Source organism: Miscanthus floridulus, chromosome 2, assembly GCF_019320115.1.
Source record: "Miscanthus floridulus cultivar M001 chromosome 2, ASM1932011v1, whole genome shotgun sequence".
In the NCBI taxonomy this organism is placed as follows: Eukaryota; Viridiplantae; Streptophyta; class Magnoliopsida; order Poales; family Poaceae; genus Miscanthus; species Miscanthus floridulus.
Genome location: NC_089581.1, coordinates 47197488 through 47216578, shown reverse-complemented (window position 1 = coordinate 47216578; position 19091 = coordinate 47197488). Strand labels below are relative to the sequence as shown.

The 19091-nt window shown below is 48.4% G+C and overlaps 1 pseudogene; it reads right to left on the bottom strand.

Moving 5' to 3' along the window:
- Positions 1 to 11084: 11084 nt before the first annotated feature.
- Positions 11085 to 17939, bottom strand: LOC136536484 (putative disease resistance RPP13-like protein 1; annotated as a pseudogene).
- Between the last annotated feature and the right edge of the window lie 1152 nt (positions 17940 to 19091).

Genomic DNA, 19091 nt, shown 5'->3' with positions numbered 1-19091 from the left:
CCCTTCAACTATAAAAGGAAAGGACTTAGGCCATTTAGAGGGGGGGGAAGAACATCCGAAAACACGCACACTTCCCTGCCGCCTGAGAGCAACGTCTCAAGTAGCCCACATCACTCCCCGCCGAGACCTGGGACTGGCTCCCTCTCTCACCTAGCTTGTAACTCCCTACTACAAGCACTTCGGTGCAAGGAATACAAGATCAATCTCTCAGACTGGACGTAGGGCACGAATTGCCCAAACCAGTATAAGCCCTGTGTCTCTTTGCATCACCATCCGGAATCGGGAACACGCAGAACAAATTCACTAGTTGGTTGAGGACTCCCCGGTCCAAAACACCGACACCTGTACTTTGCGATCTAACACTAACGCTGAATCATAGTATGAAACAGCGACGGGAGCTGCAATAATGATAATTTGGAAACACAGCAAACCAATTTGCAAATTAACCAAGGCAAATACTTCCACCACAGCACCATCTCAGTGAGATGCTTTATCTCATGTCTGTGTAGCCAAGTCAAATACTACGACACTTCAAAAATAGAGTAACAAACATCGTTATTCAGTTATTAATTGTTTTTAAGCAAAAACTATATATAAACGACACAATAACAATCATCACAACAACTTTATTCATAACTTCAGTTACTCCCTCCATCCAAGAAAGAATGCAATTTTAGCACAGTGTCATATTTTAATATCTTGAGTTTGATCAATTATAGATAAAAATGTATCAATATTTATGATATCAAATAAATACCATTAGATTAATTATGAAATGTATTTTCATAATAAATTATTTCAGAGCCATAAATATGAATACTATTCACTAGAAATTTGGTCAAAAGTGAACAACTTTTACTGGCACGCAACTCGCAGTTACATTCTTTTATGGACGGAGGGAGTACATTCCACAGTTGTACAATAACAAAGACCTATCAAAGACTAATGGGTGTATAGTAACAAAGACCTATCGAGTACTGGTATATCCCATAGTCGAGTCTAGAGATAGGCAGTGCAAGCTAAGGACAAGGCAGCACCTCGCAAAACTTCCACTAGCAACTACACCTCTCACGATCGAGAGAGAGAGAGCAAGAAGAGGAGCATCTCGATGAGGTGCTTTACCTTCCCTGCTGCACCTCTCACGGTCGAGAGAGAGAGAGAGAGAGAGAGAGAGAGAGAGAGAGAGAGGAGCATCTCCACCTCTCATGGTCGCAAGCATGTGCATTCCTACATAGGATGACTAATTGTCAACATGTAAGTTTAGCAGTAGGAAAAAATGAAGGAAACCATTTTTTGTCCACCTTTCTTGTGTAGTAACTTCCTTGTCGATTAGGATAAGTGGTGCTCACGTCTCATGGTCACGAGGAGGGCGTGGAAGAGAAGCGTCGCTGTCGTCGCTGCTGCTCCAGAGGAAGGAGGATCGCTAGGGCGCCAGGATGGTGAATCGACACAAGAAATGCGCTGGGCAAACCAGGGGTACCAAAGTGCATTGAATACCCCTTGGCTTGCCCAAATAAGCGAACCCCCTTTAATTGCAAAACTTTCACTAGCACCTAGATCGAGCAGCCCCCACTGCGCCTAGATACTAGTAGTACCCAATCTTGAAGGACTTCTCCCAACGCCGTTGCTGCCGCTAGAGGAGTTGGAGAAGGAGCGCCATGGCGATGAAGAAAATATAGATGGTTGGCTCAAGAGCTTTGTTTGTATCTATCTGTATCTAAGGAGGAAGGAGTGTGTGGATTGCCAAGAAGCGCATCCAGTCCCGGCTTAAATAGGCCAACCTTAAAGATAAAGAAGCAGAGAGGAGCAATTAATATAAGCATTAGGGAAGACGAAAGTAATGGTGATGCAACTATGCTGTGGGTAGCAATGTTTTCAAGTTGTCCGATTAATCGCGATTAATCGTCCTAATCGGTCCCTGCTGACTGATTAGGGGTACAGTCGACTTGTACAAGTCGTCCGATTACTCGTGATTAATCGTCCTAGTCGGTCCCATGGCGACTAGGTTCGACTGGACGACTTAAAAACATTGGTGGGTAGTTGGAAAATAGGGAAATAACTCATGCTGAATTTACTACCGCCGGTACATCAAATGGTCGTGTAGGGCCGGCGGCCATAACGCCTATCCCAGTCGACTCGGTGTTCCAAACGACGGTGGAATTCAACCCCACTACCACCACCACATTGATGGTTTTCAACTGCCGGTTTCCATCCTTAGGAGGCCTCCTTATCGGTCCAACCGACGGTGAAAGTATCACACCGACACTTTTATCACTACGGCAGTGAAAGTGACGATAGTGATAAGTCAATCTGTAGTAGTGAACACGAAGGTGCAACACTTGTAACATATGTCAGAAAATAGCTGAAACGCTTGCAAAACACCTGGAAAACACTTGAAAGCCATTGCAAACATATAGAGCATCCAGATGAAACACTGCAACAGACGTATGAAACACTAGAAATATATGCTTGCAACATGCATGTGTATGCAACATTTAGATCTACTTTCACAACATCCAGATGAAAACACTTATAATATACGTCTGATACTGATGAAACATTTAGAACATATACTTGAAACATACGTGTATAACCATTGCAATATGTGTAATATCCCGATCTACTTTTCCAATATCAATATAAAACACTTGCAATATACCTCTAAAACACTTGAAACATATATTTATAGCATACTCTTTTAACGTAAATATTTCCTTGCTGCTTTGGTAAATGGAGGCTCATTGGCACATGGAGGTCATCGATGTGTTTAACCGAGGGCGGGTGTAACGGTGGCACGGGCGGCGGTGTGGGTGAGGGCAGGTGGATGACGTGTGGAGGCGTCGGCGACAAGGAGCTGAACGCGCGGCGCAAGGGCTAATTGGGGACGGCACGGGTGACGGTGGAGCAGAGGACGGGTTGGCGCAGCGGAGGTGACGTAGAGTGTGGGTGAAGCGTTCGGACGTGGTCTGCGTAATCGAAAATTTTACCGTGCAAGGAGCGTAGTATTTCACGCCCCGGCTGTTCTTTGCTTCACGATTATCCGAAAGTGCTGGACTCAAGCCCATCTGGATGTGGTCTGCATAGATTAAAGCCCAGTCGAATTTAGCCCATCCTTGTGCATACGCGTGTTCCTTCCCTCGTGGCCTCGTCCAACCGGACCACCGGAGGTCACCTTCACCGCCGGTCGCCGGATCAACGCCCATTACTAAGGTGCGCGACACATTTAACTCCCGGGCGCCGAAGTCCTCCACGGCTCTACCTCTGCGCCGCCTCAGCCCGGGGTACCAGCTTCCGCCATCGGCTGGGCACCATCGCCATAGGGTAAGGTACTGTTTACGGTTGCAATAGAGTGTTTAACTTTGAGGATGGGTTCTATTCGTCCTAGCATTTCAACTTGGATGCAATGTGACCCTCCCCCCTAATAAACCATGGGATGCAATGAACCGACAGTTTAGTAGGTGTGGCAGCATGGTTTTGCTCCTCATTTTTGAAATCAAAGGGATGTTGCCATCAAAATAATTGTTTCTTCTTGAACTGTTCGGAGTTCAGACTTAGATATTCTGTGAAACTCACATAGTATCAACGATGTCACTTGCAACTTGCGAACAACTATTTCACTCCATAATTGTATCAATGAATTCTTAATGAGAGAGAATATGCCACATCATTAAGCACCCCTTAAAAAATTAAGCATCTTATCTTCCTTATAAACACCTAATAGATTTGACATCGCAAGATTTTTTTTTTTTTTTGCCTAAGCACATCCTCTGAGGCCCCCATTGTACATGTCACTCGAGAGGCTTTCCTTTGCTTTGTGAGGTCCCTCTTTATGTTCATGAACTGTTCTAGATATCAGCTATTTTACATGATTGCATTGAGCTGCAGAGTGAACTAAAAATTGGGTGCTGCTCTCATTCATCTACTTCTAATTCAGTGTACATAATTTGAAATTCTTCAAAACACGTTTTTTGTACTGAACTTTTTAGTTTATTCATTCTTTTTTAGGTCTGGTTTTGTATCCTAAAAGTATATAATGCATCATCCTGTGCTCATCTTCTTACACTCCTATGGGCAAGAGCAAATCAACACAGTAGAGCATCTGAACTAATATCTCTTGCAGCCTACATGCTAACTTTTACTAAGTCGGGTTAGTTCATGTTGGACTTTCTACCATGTTTACATGATTTTGGTGGTCTACCTGTACAGCTGTACTATTGCCATCTTTCATTGGAGGCCAGACCTAAAATCATCTTTCGTGGGTCAATAATAGATAATGTGCAATCAGATACGGCAGGAAGGCAGTGTTTCTTAATAGAAAACAGAGTCTACTGGGTGAGGTAATATATATTTTCCTTTCTCATGCTTTTCGTCTCATTATTTGTTAGGTGAATGCTACTGGACAAGTTAGTTAGATTTCAAATAGATCACCTGGTCATGATGGATCTGTAACACTATCCATCGGTTTGGTTGAGCAATATTCTGTACAGCCTATTATAAGTAACATAAATTAGTGTAAAACCCAAACGAATGTGGCAATAATATGTTAGTCGCTTCATAGATGAATCTTGTCACATGGGAAGAAAGTATATACATCGTTTTCTGATTGAGAAACTATCAACTCAGACCGCAATACGAAGGAAGTTAAATATGCTACTATGCAAATAACTGTGTTTAACTTTGCAAGGGCATGATAATTTGGCTTGGTCAGTTGAAAGCTGGATAATGGCGCAAACAAAAAAAAAAATCATTACCATTTCTGGAATGGCAGTCATAGATCAGCAAGAACATAGAAAACTGTGACCATTGCATGCTATGGTATTACCCAACGATATCTGTCTCTTCTTTGGAGTGGGTTTACACTTCTTTTATAGTGTTTTAAAAAGCCTCGTGTCTCTGGATTGATAGATTGATTATCAAGAGTACAGGGTACATATAGGCAAGGATCCGGAGGGTTTATAGAAACACCCAATCAACGGTGATCCTTGCCTTATCAATCTAACTTAACCCCTAAGGCACTAGCCGCATGGGCCTTAACACCAGGCCCATAACAGCCCTATCAGGCGCCTATGCTAACACGCCCCCACAGTCGAATCGTCAGCCACTCTGCACGTTTAGACTGGACCTGAACTCCGTGAACACTGAGGTAGGCAGCCCCTTGGTGAAGATGTCTGCATATTGCGAAGAGGTGGGAACATGCAGAACACGAAGGTCACCAATGGCGACTCGCTCCCGGACGAAGTGAAGATCAATCTCGATGTGCTTGGTGCGCTGATGTTGCACCGGGTTGGAGGTCATGTAGACGGCACTGATGTTGTCGCAGTACACCAGTGTGGCGCGCCGAAGAGGGGCATGCAACTCTAGGAGAAGCTGGCGTAGCCAAGTTGCCTCTGCAACTCCGTTAGCCACCGCGCGATATTCAGCTTCAGCACTTGATCTTGATACTGTGTTCTGGCGCTTGGAGGACCAAGAAACAAGATTGTCACCAAGGAACACTGCATAGCCCGAGGTAGACTTGCGAGTGTCCGGACAACCAGCCCAATCAGCGTCGGTGTAGACGACAAGATCAGTCGAAGTGGAAGGTCGCAGCAGGAGACCGAGGTGGAGTGTGCCCCGAACATAGCGAAGAATCCGCTTCAGAGCAGCGAGGTGAGGCTCCCGAGGGTCGTGCATGTGAAGACAGACCTGCTGAACGACATATGCAATGTCTGGGCGGGTGAATGTCAAGTACTGAAGGGCTCCAGCAAGACTGCGGAAGTCGGTAGCATCAGACACAGGGGCCCCCTCAGCGGCAGCAACCTTAGGATTGGTGTCCACTGGAGTAGAGCATGGCTTGCACTCAGCCATTCCGGCGCGATCGAGGATATCCAGCATGTACTGTCGCTGTGAGAGCAGGAGTCCATCACCACTTCGTTGAACATGCATGCCGAGGAAGTGATCTAGTTCACCAAGATCTTTCATGGCGAATTCTCGCTGAAGTGATGAGATGATCCGTTGAAGAAGGTTTGATGATGAAGCTGTGAGGACAATGTCGTCAACATATAGCAACAAGTAGGCTGTGTCGGAACCACGCTGGTAGACGAAGAGTGAGGTGTCTGACTTGGCTTCAACAAACCCAATAGACAGCAAGAAAGTAGCCATTCGACTGTACCAAGCACGAGGAGCCTGCTTCAGGCCATAGAGTGATTTCTTCAGAAGGCAGACAAAATCCGGATGAACTAGATCTTCAAACCCGGATGGCTGCTGGCAATACACCGTCTCAGTCAAATTGCCATGAAGAAAGGCGTTCTTCACGTCCAGCTGGTGGATGGGCCAGTGACGGGAGAGCGCCAAGGACAGCACCGTGCGAACGGTAGCCGGCTTCACCACAGGGCTGAAGGTTTCATCAAAGTCCACACCGGGCCGCTGGGTGAAACCACGGAGGACCCAACGTGCCTTGTACCGCTCGAGGGAGCCATCAGACTGAAGCTTGTGCTTGAAGATCCACTTCCCAGTGACAACATTGGCCCGGGGCGGACGGGGCACAAGATCCCAGGTGTGGTTCTGCAGGAGAGCACTGTGTTCTTCCTCCATTGCCGCTCGCCAATTGGGATCAGCAAGAGCGCTACGGAAGGTCTTCGGCACCGGAGAGAGTGGCACAGCATGGTAGGCAGCAGGCATCCGGAAGCCGCTCTTCGAACGGGTGCCCATAGAGTGCTGGTTGGCCACCGGAGGGACAGCAACCGCGCTCTTGGGCAGCGGGGCGGCTGCTGCAGGGACCGATGAAGAGGCCGCCGGCAGCGGGGCTGCTGCCGTTGGGACGACCGGTGGAGGTCGCGGGCGACGCAAGTAATGGTACGTGAAGTCGCGGGCCGGGCGAAGCGGTGGAAATCCCGGTGGAGGCCCGCGGGGCGCCTGAGGATGCGCGGGAAACCCTGCGGACTGCGCAGGGGACGTCGAGCCGGCGCGCAGCGCGGGCGGGACATACAGCAGCCGCGGGGACGTGCTGCCAGATGCGCTGGCCGGTGGGGAGCCGCTGGGGACCACGCGTGGCCCGGGAGGGCTTCCTGGCGCCTGCACCGTGGCCACGCATGGCGCGGGGGGGGGGGGGTCGCCGGTGACCGGAGCGCAGGCGGGATGTAGAGCGCCGGCACCGGGACGTTTTCAGTAGCCTCGGGCGCCCCAGGCACAGTCACAGAAGGACTGTGAAGGGTCGAGATGGCGGACTAGAGGGGAGGGGTGAATAGTCTTTTCTAAAACTTAATCGCGTCGGCTAACCGATACAAATGCGGAATTAAAACTATCTGTCTAGCCAAGACTATACCCCACTATATATGTTCATTAGCACCTTGCAAAGATAACAATTATGCAACAAAGGTGCCGGGCTAGTTAGAGCTCTCATAAACAATTCTAGGAGCAAGGTTACACAAACCTATGCCACTAGTATTTTAAACAACAAGAGAGCTCCTACACATGCTAGTAAGCAAAAGCACAAAGCTAACTAAGCTCACTAGCAATGCTCAATAACAAGGCAACCAATGCCTAATTAGAGAGCGCAAAAACTTAGCTACACAAACTAAGCAATGTGACTAACAAGGTTACTAAAACCAAATTAGCCACGCAAGGGAACTACTTCTATGCTACACAAGCAAGAAGGTAATTAGCAAGCTACAAAAACTATCTAATTACAAGAGCAACTACACAAGCTTAATATGTATAAAAGTAATTGCAAGCTTGTGTAATGGGGATGCAAACCAACGGGAAGAACAAGGTTGACACGATGATTTTTCTTTCGAGGTTCACGTGTTTACCAACACGCTAGTCCCCGTTGTGTCGACCGCTCACTTGATGGTTCGGCGGCTAATTAGCATCACCCGCTAAGCCCGCACGTCGGGCGCCGCAAGAACCTACCCCGGAAGTGAGGGTAGCTCAATGACACGCTTTACTAGAGTTGCTCTTCGCGGCTCCCGCGGGGCGAGCACAATGCCCCTCACAAGCACTTCTCTGGAGCGCCGCACAAGCTTCTTGCGCGCTTCGACGGAGACCACCACCAAGCCGTCTAGGAGGTGGCAACCTGCAAGAGTAACAAGCACCACCGGTTTGCAACTCGATCACCTAGTGCCACTCGATGCAACCTCACGATGCAATCGCACTAGAATCGCTCACTCACACAATCGGATGATCGTTATCAAGTATGTGTGAGATGGAGGGCTCCTAAGCACTCTCAAGAATGGACACAAAGTCCCCCAAGGTGCTCTCCTCCAGCCATGGCCGAAGGCCACTTCTATTTATAGCCCCAAGGGCTAAACTAGCCGTTACCCCTTCACTGGGCAAAAATCGGGCCGACCGGACGCTCCGGTCGTGTTGACCAGACACTGGACCTCAGCGTCCGGTCGCCCGCAGACGGCCACGTGTCCCGATTCCAACGGTCACTTGACCTGACCGGACGCTGCAGCTTCAACTGACCGGACGCTGGACCTCAGCGTCCGGTCGTTTCCAGTAAGCTCCCCGAGGCGTATTTCTTCGACCGGACGCGTCCGGTCGTACGTGATCGGACGCAGCCCAGCGTCCGGTCACACTCCAGCTTCTGCGTCACCATACGTCAGCCTGATCGGACGCACTCTGCCAGCGTCCGGTGCTTTCAGACCCAGCGTCCGGTCAGTTGACCGACGCCAGCGTCTTCGCGACTAACTCGTTTTCACTTCTAACTTCTTCACCCTTGCTCTAATGAGCCAACCACAAGAATTTGCATCCGGCACAATAGAAAATAGGCATTCCATTTTCCCGAAAGCGCCGAATCCCGCCGAGCTTGCGAACACCACCACTTTTGAGAGAGGGACCCAAACCCATCTCATCTCTGCAAACACCACCACTTTTGTAAATGTGCTAACACCACTAAGTGTACACCACCATGTGTATGTGTGTTAGCTTTTCACAATCATTTCCCAAAGGATGTTAGTCACTCAACTTGCCACGCCACTCGACCCTAGCGACGATGCAAAGTTAGATCACTCGAGTGGCACTAGATGACCGATATGCAAACAAGTTTGCCCCTCTTAATAGTACGGCCATCTATTCTAAACCCGGTCATAAACTTCTCTACACACCTATGACCGGTGAAATGAAATGTCCTAGGTTATACCTTTGCCTTGCGCATTCCATTCCATCTCCTCCAATGTCGATGCAACACATGCACCAACACGATCAACAATGATATGATCCACTTCATATCATCACGTGATCATATTGGTTCATCGATCTTTACTTTACTTGCTCTTTACCGTTGCCATCGTCCATTGGCGCCAAGTCTTGCTCAAGCTTCACCGTCACGCGGTCCATCACTCCAAAGCCTTTGACTTGCCCTTCACGCTTGCAACCGGTCCATCAAGCCAAGTCTTGTCTTGATCTTCTCCACCTTGATCACATGACTCAATGTCATGTCTCATGTGCATTTAAGCTCCTTCATCATCACATGTGTGAGCTTTGCAACATTTCCAAGCCATTTTCACCTTCATGGCATATGTTGCTCACACACATGTACCTGTGGACTAATCACCTGTGTATCTCACATAAACACAATTAGTCCACCTAAGTTGTTACTCAATTACCAAAACCAAACAATGACCTTTCAGACTGGCAGGGGCGCTGGTGTCACCGGGGAGTGCCCCAAGCTCGGCCACACGAGGACCGGCAGGGGCAGCAGGAACATCGGAGGTGTTGGGAGACATGCCTGCAGGAAACAACGTGTGCGAGGGTCCAATAGGAGCTGGCACAACATCATCAGTAAAATCAAGAAACTCGAGTTCCGCTGGATTGCTAGGACCATGACGCTCAGCAAAGGGAAAGGCCGTTTCATCGAAGATGACGTGCCTGGAGATGATAACTCTATTGCTGGAGAGGTCAAGGCAGCGGTATCCTTTATGGTGGGCGGAGTAGCCTAAAAAGACACATAGAGCAGACCTAGGAGCGAGTTTATGAGGAGCGGTGGCAGACAGGTTGGGGTAACACTTGCAACCAAAGACCCAAAGATGATCATACGTAGGCAGCTTTGCGAATAGTGCAAAGTGAGGCGTAGAGAACTGGAGAGTCTTGGTAGGCAATATGTTGAGGAGGACAGTGGCAGTGGAGAGGGCCTCCACCCAATAGGAGGGAGGCATGGACGCCTGAAAGAGCAGTGAGCGAACAACATTATTAATGGTACGAATAATGCGTTCAGCTTTACCGTTCTGAGGCGAGGTGTAGGGGCAGGACATGCGAAGATGAATGCCCTGAGCGAGGAAGAAGTGACAAGTGCTCGAATTGTCGAACTCTTTCCCATTGTCGCACTAGATAGATTTGACACGTGTGTCAAACTGAGTGGAGACGTGGGCGAGGAACTGGGCCAGCGTGCTGAAAGTGTCAAATTTGAGTCGCAGAGGAAATGTCCACAAGTAATGAGTGCAGTCATCAAGTATAACCAAGTAATATTTATAACCAGAAACACTGACAACCGGGGAGGTCCACAGATCACAGTGAATAAGATCAAACTTGCTAGATGCACGAGAGGTGGACGAATGAAAGGGCAATCGAACATGACGCCCTAACTGACAAGCATGACACAAATCTGAACAATCACTAATATGACGCGAGGTGCTGGACGCAAGCTTTGACAACGCCTCATGGCCGGGGTGGCCAAGTCGCTGGTGCCACAGCGGGGAGGAGTCCTGGGCGACAAGGGAATGAGCTGGAGGTAGGCGCAGGGGGTATAGCGGCCCGGAGCTATTGCACCTGACGATCTCGGTCCGGGAGGGAAGAACCTTCACAGAACAACCAGCGGGGTCAAACTCCACAGAACAAGAGATGAGATTCTTAATAAGTTGTGGTGACACAAGAACATTATTAAGACGTAAAGAGGACAACTCTGTGGAGCCAGTGGCGGTGACAGGCATGATAGACCCATTACCTACGACAATAGATGAAGGAGTAGGATACCGCAAAGGAAGAATATGTGAAAGAGAGGAGGACTGAGAGGTCATGTGGGAGGTAGCACCTGAGTCGAAGTACCAGTCACTGGACGGAGGTGGAGTCAGGGACGTGGTACTGAAAGCGGAGGCAAGCGCCGTCGGATCCTAGGAGGGAAGGCCGGCCACGGGGTTGTAGTACCCGGGGGCGACCCAGTGTGCGGCGCCGTCGGGTGCAGCGGCAGCAGTCGGGCTGTGGGTGACGAGCGCCTGCTGCTGCTGCGCGAGGAGCGCCTGCTGCTGCGCCTGCTGCTGTTGCGCCTGTAGATGAGGGGGCACCGGGATCGGCGCCAGCGGAGGGCGGGGGCCTCTGGGCCACATCTGGATGGTGCCCGTCCAGGGATTGTAGTAGCTGGGCCAGCGTCCACCGGAAGTAGGCTGCTGCTGCTGCTGGCCGGTGGGCTGCTGCTGGTTGTGACCAGCATAGGGGCGCGGCCCCTGGCCACCGCCACCACCTCCAGTGCTGCCACCGCCTTTGCCGCCGCTGCGCTTGTTGCGGCGATTGTTGGAGGACTTGGAGCCACCCCCAGTGCTACCGGAGCCCGAGCCGGAAGACGCAGGGGCGGTGCTGTTCGCCGTAGAGGTAGCAGCGAGAGCGGTGGCGGGAGCATCCTTCCTGTTCTCCAAGGTGAGTTCCTCAAGGATGAGGTCATCGCGTGCCTCCAGGAAGGAGGGGAAGGGACGTGTGCGACGGAGGAGGGTGCCGACGTGGCTGAAACGCTCGTTGAGACCGCGAATGATGTTGAGGACAAGGGTCCGGTCAGTCACGACCTCGCCGAGGGCGATGAGATCGTCCGCCATCTTCTTCAACCGGCGACAGTAATCGGTGACGGAGAGGTCGCCCTGGACGAAGTTCCGAAAGCGCGTCTCCAGGTGGATGGAGCGAGCCTCCCGGTTGCCGAGGAACTGAGACTCGACGGCAAGCCAAGCATGGCGTGCGGTGGAGCCTTGGGCAGAGATGATCTCCACCAAGTCGTCGGTGAGGGTGGCGATGATCCAGGCCTTGACGACGCAGTCCATCCGATCCCAGGTAGGAGAGATAGGGACTGGAGGCTCTGCGTGGACATGATCCCGAAGGGAGAACTTGCCAAGGATGAGCAAGAACTGATCATGCCAGCGGTTGAAGTTGCCGGAGTCGACGTCAAGGACCGTGGTGATGTGATTGCGGATGTTGTTCACGGCGACGGCCTGGGAGTGGAGCTGCAGCAGAGCCACGGCCTCATGATGGAGGAGGGCGGCGCGCAGATCGGTAGGAGGTGGAGGAGGGCCGCCAGGGTTCGCGCCAGAAGATTCTGGTGGCGCCATGGCGGCAGCAGCGGCCGCGCGCGCCTGGGCCGCGCGAGCCAGGGCAGAGCTGGCGCGCTGAGCGGCCTCGTCGTGGGCCTTCGCGGCGGCGGCGGCTTCCTCCTCGGCCTCCTGAGCGCGGGCAAGGGCTGCGTCCCGGGCGGCCACGCGTTCGCGCTCGATGCGCTGGGCATCGGCGGCGGCAGCGTTGGCGCGCTCCTCTGCGGTGCGCTGGGCGATGGCGTCGTCCTGGATGGTGGCAGAGGAGGCGTCGGTGACCCTGGGAGAGGAGGGAGGGGTAGGCGACATGGTGCAGGGGAGGGTGCAGAACGGCAAAGAGAAGCCGGTGCGGGGGAGAGTGGACGCGCGCGACGGAGTGTCGGCGGCGCGGAGGCAGCGGAAGAGAGGTCCCTTGACCTAGGCGTCAGATACCATGAGAGCAAATATGTCTCTAGATTGATAGATGGATTATCAAGAGTACAGGGTACATATAGGCAAGGATCCGGAGGGTTTATAGAAACACCCAATCAACGGTGATCCTTGCCTTATCAATCTAACTTAACCCCTAAGGCACTAGCCGCATGGGCCTTAACACCAGGCCCATAACAGCCCTATCAGGCGCCTATGCTAACAGTCACTATCATTATTGCAATCAATGGCCATTCCACTCGATTCTCCAACATCCATCATGCTATCATAGAAACAATCATCTTCATCTTCACTGACACCTTCAAAGTCATCCTCACTGTCATCCTCTATTGCATTGAGAACCTCTTGATCGTAGCTTGCACCATCAGGTTCTTGTAACTGCGTTTGAAAGATAGTAATCAATTTATATGATGCAAATTTTCTTTCAAAAATTTATATGAATGAGGCCAGCAACCAACAATTTGAGATATTAATTTAAAATTTTGAATACATCAGTGAGAAGCTATGTGCCTATACCTGATGTTCATGTTTTGGCATTTGAGCTTGCTGCCACTCAGTCCATTCCTGCAACTGAGGACAATTTGTGACAGTAGATTGTTGAACCTTCTGCAGAAGTGGCTCGAAAGGGAGATGCAGGTTTGGACAACCTTTTATGTTCAGAAGACTGAGGGATTCGAGGTTAGACAATCCTGCTACAGAAAATAGCTGTCTGCATCCAACAATAGCTAGTCCCTCTAGCATTGGCATGTTTTCAAGTTTGATAAACTTGGCTGTTCTCAAGAAACAGACTTTTAATGTCCTGAGGAGTGGAAAATGCAGACAACTTAATGTTTCTTCATGAATGTTGCCTTTCAATACTAAGCTAGTGAGAGAAGGAGCAATCGGTAGTCTAATCAACTTCTCACAGTTTGTAATAACCAGCTTCTTCAAATGAGCTGGCAATTTCTGTGGAAGGACTCTCAATTCATTGCTATCCTTGATTTTCAGCTCACGAAGAGAAGGGAAATCACTTTCAGCAATGTCATACCACTCCACTCATTTTGGCATGTCCTGAAACTCTAGTAGCTCCAGAGCTGGGAACCGTTTTGTGGAGTCCTGGCCATAAAACTCTTGCCCAATTCGCTCTACACCTTCCATATGGATGACTACAAGTTCATGGAGCTGAGGCAGTTGGCCAAGAGCTGGAAGAAACTTGCATTTTTGCTTCCATAGAGTCACCTTGGCTAAACGTGAGAAGGCAGGATCACCCATCCAACTTGGATATTTGTTGCCACTCTAGTTGACTACCTCCAACTCCTCAAGGTTCCTCTGTGGTTTTAAGCTCTCAAATACCTCCTCTTGAAATTCTGGGGTTGATGTTGCATTATTCTCATTAACAGTGTGCTCACATTCGGTAGCGTAGAATCCAGCAGACCAATCCAATCTCAGAATTTGCAGGTGTCTTTTACTGACCAGGTTTGCTGTCTGAGCGTCATTGATGTTGGTCACTCTGCTGAGCCCTGTAAAGGAAAGTTCTCCATGGATATTCACCAAATGGTGTAGTTCAGCAATGTTGCAGTGCCAATTCCCTGTTCCAACACTATACCTTGTCAATGTTTTTAGCTTCAGCTCCCCAATTCCTCTTGGCATGCATAGGGGAGACCAGAGATCTAAACTAAGGTGCTGAAGGCTGACCAACTTTTGAATGCCTTGCGGAATCTCTCCAAGCATGTTAGTTCTTGCATCCAAAACCTTCAAGTTGTAAAGACCGCAGATAGATTCAGGTAGCTTGGCAATTCGTGTTTGGAAAATACTGAGGTATCTAAGCAACTTCAGTTCTCCTATTGGTTCTGGCAACGATGTCAATGAACTGCGGCTTCAATCCAAGGCTCTCAGATGTCGAAGACCCCTTAGATCTTCAGGAAGTGTAATGTTGATATGATGAGAGAACAACTTGGAGAAGCATCTTCTGTTGTTTTTGAAAAGAGAAGAATAGTACATCTTGTTATCATCCATAGCATTTATAACTTGAAGTATCCTAATGCTTCCATTAACTGGCAAGGTACGCAGGTCCAAATTAGTATGATCCGAAGAACTCACAGCAAAGGATAGGTACCTAACATTACGTGATGCGTCATTTAAATACAGCATGTGTTGAGTGTCCAGTTTCGAATGTCTTCACCTGAGACAAATTTGGCCAGATCAAGGAAAAGGTCATGTATGGTAAAGCAGTTGTGTCCTCCATCAATTTGTACTCGCTGAACCATAGTTCTCTGCAGTAGGTCATCAAAGTATTGATTCCCAATATTCTCAAGGTGTCTATGGTTGTTCTGCTTAAGGATGCCCAAAGATATCCAGAGATATACAACATTTTCCTTCATGAAAATGTGCCCCTTTGGGAACAGCGTGAACAAAACAAAGGACCATTTCAGGTCAATCGGCATTCGGACATAGCTCAATCTTAAGGCTGGTAACACAGTATCCTCCCCTGTTGGTAAGTCTCACAGTTCACTGTCCAATATATCACTCCATTTTTCCTCATTTTCCTCAAAGCGAAGCACGCTTCCAATTGCTTCGACTGCCAAAGGCAGGCCTCCACATTTCTGAACAATTTTTCTGCCAATTTCTTCAAAGGCTTTTTCTATATTTTGATCTAGGTGACCAAAGGCCATCTGCTTAAATATCTGCCAAGATTCATCAAAAGGTAAGCAGCCCACATGGTAGGGAGCCATTGTCTGGATAACTGATGACACATTCACATTGCGGGTAGTTACAAGTATTGCCCCTAATTGTGCAGCTGACATTGGTGATAGCAAGGCATCCCAAAGGTCCTTCCTTTTGCTCCACACATCATCAAGAACAAGTAAAAACTTTCTGCCAGCAACTTGATCCATTAGCATATACTCTAGCTGGTCCAGTTCTGTTATTTGACAAGGTTTTCTTGTAAATGACATGATAATTTTGCTCATAATGTTTTTAAGATCGAAGTTCTCCGATACATGGATCCATCCCATTAGATCAAATTGCTTCATTATCCTTCGATCATTATAAACTAGTTGGGCAAGCGTTGTCTTCCCTACTCCCCCCATTCCAATGATAGGAAGAATTGATGCAATTTTTTCTCCATGAGATCCGTCCATTGAGAGCAACATCTTGACTATGTTGTTCTTGTCATCATCTCTTCCAATGACAGTGGGTTCATCAACATGTGGGGTTGTTGGCATTGGCAGGAAGTCTTGTTCATCTTCTCTCAATGGTGCATCTGCCTCATCCAGTTGGAGATCATTCCATGCCTTAGTGATCTCCTTAAATCTTTCTAGAATTCTTTTTACCCTGAGAGCCATTTCATCTGGTACTGGAACCACCACAGGGTCTGTTTCAGGTTCCTGAATATGAAATACTTTATTGGTCAAAATGAAAACTGATATTTATTGTTTGTAATCATAACTCGTTCAATATTTAGTAATTTCAGTATTAGTGAGTGCCATTAAAAGTTTCACTGGCCTTAGGGCCTGTTTGGATACATGAGCTAATTGCTAGCTAGCTAAAAATTAGCTCTAGTGCATCCAAACGGGAGAGCTAATAGGTGGGCTAATTTTGTAGCCAAGTCTTCAACTAGTTGTACTAACAACCATAGCTAATTTGGGCTAATTTTTAGCCCCAACTAGTAACTAGCTATGTGTATCCAAACAGGCACTTAATCTCGTTTGTCTTGCTCACATCTCAATTAAGTAGTTTCTATCCATGATTCTAGTGTTTTGAGTTGAAGGTACCATAGCAAATTCTGCTATGTTTTTGTATGTGATTTGACAATCATCTAATAAAGGTTTGATCAGTATGAACTATGAAAATAAGTGTCAGAGAAGCAGAACTGCATGTACCTCCTTTTTTCCCTTGCGCTTGCGCTTACATGTACTTCTGTCTTCACCACTACTGTTTGGATCATCCATCATACGACGCAGCAGCTCAAACTTGTACTCGTCAATAGCATCCTGTGCATCATAGGCAAACTGCTGGAGCTCCCTCAAGCGAAGCCTTCCAGACTCATCTCTGATGTTATCCTCATCCATTGCCCCAAGTGTGCGCTGGACAGTAGCCATCGTCCTCTGCAGTGCCTGCACATCGCTGATTGCAGAAGTTTGCTGCTCATCAGATTGCTATGACCCAATCGGTGCAGAAACCAAGGAAGGAAGCATTCTTGCTGTCCACTTGATAACTCCAGATGCAATCAGACCAGCCATCTCTCTTCTGCTCCTCTCTGCTGGGTGGAAGAATTTGAGTTGGTCAAGCTATAAGATGGCTTCCAATCACAAATCACGCTTAAAAGCTGGTATAACTCTGAAGTCGGAGTGTGTTGACTTTGCTCTATGATATAGCAACGCTCGCAAGACAGCTTATTGTTTCTGGTACCATCTCACATGGAGGCTTGTACTTCTTTTGACCACACTTTCGTCTGTTCTTTTAGTGGCCCAAAGCTGGTTTGCCAAACTGCACACTGAATGCCCACTTAAATTTTCAGAGAATCCATCGAGTATTGTGTTATATATTGTGGTGATATTTCAGCTACAGAGACTTGTTGAACCCATTTTTGCCCTGCACTGCACATAGGCGGTCCCCACTTTAATTTGACATTGCATCACTAATTTTTTCTGTAACTAATGAATGTCAGACTTTACTATTAATCCTATAATAACATTTTTGCCCTGCACTGCACATAGGCGGTCCCCACTAATTTATGTTTGATGCCTTGATACAAGTTCTGGTGGTTTGTTCCTACTGTTTAAGCACTGTACTCTGGCTTGAGTTGTTTCTGAACCAGTATTTAGATATGTCACATAGGAATTGTATCAATATATTCAATTACATAATATTAAAACTTTATGTCTTTACTATTATTTTTGAACTGATTGAAGCTACATTTAAGAGACTGCTATTTCTAAATGAATAACGTGACAGTCTAAATGAATAACACGACAGTCTTTGTGGTTTGAAAGTTTATTGCACATGAAATTCGTGCACAAGATAATGTGACAAACTGGATCCCTATATGTTGGTTTAAATAGATGAATCAGATCAAGCAATTAAGGGAAATTTCAACAAACAAATATAGTAAAATTTTGGATACTGGAAACATGTCATTCGACTTCATGAATAACTTTGGAAATAACAAGAACTTACTGTGTCCAGGTACCTCGAGAAAGGTGCATCAACTACAGTCAAAATATTTCAGCTGCTTGAATGGTTGCAATCTCTGGATCTGTGGATGAACAGAACACTTGTACCACTAAACTTGCCGATAGTGCCCTGAAGGTAGCGAAGAATCCGCTTGGTAGCAACAAGATGAACTTTCCGGGGATCATGCATGTGTAGGCAGACTTGTTGGACAGCGTATGCAATGTCAGGCCGGGTGAAGGTCAGGTACTGAAGAGCTCCCACAAGGCTGCGGTAAGCTGTAGGATCATCAACAGAAGGGCCGCCATCAGCAGACACTTTGGCACAAGTGTCGACAGGGGTAGAGCATGGTTTACAGTCGCTCATGCCGTGTCGAGTGAGAATGTCTAGAGTGTACTGTCGTTGTGAGAGAAAGAGAGTATCCCTTTGTCGCTGAACTGCCACGCCAAGACAGTGGTGCAGGGGACCGAGATCAGTCATGGCAAACTCCTTCAGTGCATCAATCACACGGTGTAGGAGCTGCTCAGAGGAGGTTGTAAGGACAATATCATCCACATATAGAAGCAAGTAGACTGTCGCGGTGCCACGGCGATAGATGAAGAGAGAGGTGTCTCACTTAGCTTCAGTGAAACCCAGTGAGAGCAGAAAAGAGGCAAACCGGCTGTACCATGCTCGCGGTGCCTGCTTTAAGCCGTAGAGGGATCGATTGAGCTTGCAGACGTGTCCAGGAAGAGCATGATCAGCAAAACCAGTGGGTTGAGAGCAATACACAATTTCTGACAAAGTCCCGTGGAGGAAGGCGTTCTTCACATCAAGTTGATGGATGGGCCAATCCCGAGAGTGAGCCAGAGTGAGGATGGTGCGAACCGTAGCGGGCTTGACGACGGGACTGAAAGTCTCATCGTAATAACTCCGGGGTGCTGTGTGAACCCACGGAGCACCCAACGAGCCTTGTATCTGTCCAAGCAGCCATCAGCATGAAACTTGTGTTTGAAGATCCATTTTCCGGTGACCACATTTTCCTTGGTAGGCTGAGGAACGAGATCTCAAGTGTGGTTGTCCAAGAGGGCAGCAAATTCTTCTTCCATGGCCTGACGTCATTGCGGATTAGCAAGAGCGTCACGATAGGACCACGGCAGTGGGGACAGAGCCTCGGTGTGTAGAGCAAGGCGAGGCTGCATGTATCCAGACTTCCCGTGGGTCGCCATGCCATGAGAGTTGGCGAGTGGCGGGATGGAGACGGCTCCTATT